Genomic DNA, 1710 nt, shown 5'->3' with positions numbered 1-1710 from the left:
TGCGGTTTGGCAGAGTGGGGTCACTTGGATGCACCAAGGAAAAGCCGACCTTGCGGCCAGAGTGGGTGCCAGGCAGGGCTGGAAAGCTCCAGGCAGCAGCCTGGGGCAGCTCGCAGACGCTGGGGCGGGAGGGGAGTGCAGGGGGGACCCAAGCCGGGGATCCAGCTACAGGTGTTGGGGCTCCCCCCTCCACAGCCAGAATGCACCGTGGCGGTGGCTGCAGGGAGCCTGGGTCCCTGCCTGCCAGGCTGCAGAGGGCCTCAGCCAGCGCCCTCCTGGCTCCCAGCCTGGCCTCACGGCGCAATGGCAAAAAGCCAAATCAGCTGACCAGGGTCAGAGGTAGCGAGTGGAGGCTCAAGATCCCTTTCGGTGCCCGGAGAATCCCTCTGCGGCTGCTGAAAGCAGCCTCTGCACCCCTCTGTGTGGGTCTCAGACGTGGGGATCCCGGGCAGGCTCACCTCCTCGCCCTCATGCTGGAGGGTTGAGTGCCACTGGGACACAGCAGGCTTACCAGACTGTCTGTGTCCAGCTGCCGAGGACACCTGACCCCTCCCTCCAGGACAAGGGGCTCAGGGCAGCTCCTTCCCTCCCCAGCAGTTCCAGCGGCCAGCAAGCCCCAGGGAGCCCCGCGGCCAGCAAGCCCCAGGGAGCCCCGCGGCCACAAGCCCATCGGAGGCAGTGGGGGCTGGAGGCTGCAGGCGTGCGGGGTCCGGTCTGGCTAAGGGTCTGTGTCAACCCCAGGGGATGCTCTGGAGCTCCAGGAGTCGCCGAGGGCCGACGGGTGCCGGCCGCCACCGGAGCCCCAGTCCCCACCGGGGCGCTGCCCTGACGCCAGGTTGGGCTCCCGGGGGCATGGCCTGCACCCTCAGGCCCCAACAGAGCAGGCCTCGACTTAAGAAACACATGAGTGGGTGGGTGGGTGGCTCAGGGGGCCCAGCGGCCCGGTGGCCAGCGCGCCCCCGCCTGCTGCCCTGGGCCACTGCACAGGCACCACTGTCCGGACCCTCCGGAACTGGCTTCCTGGTCAGAAGCCTGGCGCCGGAGGGCTGCAGCCTCCCCCGAAAGGAGGCTCCGCGGCACAGCGCCGGGTTGGAGGCCGGGATGGGCGGGCCTGCCGCTGCCCGCTGCCCACGAGTCTCGCGGGCCAGGCTGCCTGGCGGAGTGCTCACTGCGGCCGGGCCTGGGCAGCAGCAGTGCGGGGCTCCGCGGCCCCTCCCCCCGCGCCTGCAGGGTCCTGAGGCATGTGGGGCGGGAGGCGGGGCCTGCTTATCTCAGAACCCCTCAGAACCCCGGGCGGGCCCCTCGAGAAGGTCAGATGGGATCGGCCCTGCTTTTCCAGGTGGCTGCTCATATTTAAAGTTTGACTCATGGTCAGGGCTTTGGCCCCAGAGGCCAGAAAAATGAAGCCAGACCGCCCAGTTTCCTGCCCGCGGGGTGGAAGGTGAGGCGGCCCTCGCCCCTGGACACGGCTGCATGGGCTGGGGACAGTGGCGAGGGCTGGGGCTGGGGGGCCATCTCCAGGCCCAGGTTTCGGGGTACCCCGCCCAGCCCTCCTAACCCCGGTCGGCGCTGCCAACACCAACGCATAGCAAGCCCCGTTCAAGCCCAGGGTGGGGTCGCGCGCGGGGCACCCTGCAGAGGAGAAGCGACCCGCCCGCCCGCCAGCCGAACCCCCCTCCCGGCGCGGCGCCAGCTGTGCGCATGCGCACT

This window comes from Condylura cristata, unplaced genomic scaffold (genome assembly GCF_000260355.1).
Source record: "Condylura cristata isolate star-nosed mole 26May11 unplaced genomic scaffold, ConCri1.0 scaffold00084, whole genome shotgun sequence".
Taxonomy (NCBI): domain Eukaryota; kingdom Metazoa; phylum Chordata; class Mammalia; order Eulipotyphla; family Talpidae; genus Condylura; species Condylura cristata.
The sequence above is the reverse complement of the archived record's forward strand: the minus strand, read 5'-3'. Positions refer to the sequence as shown.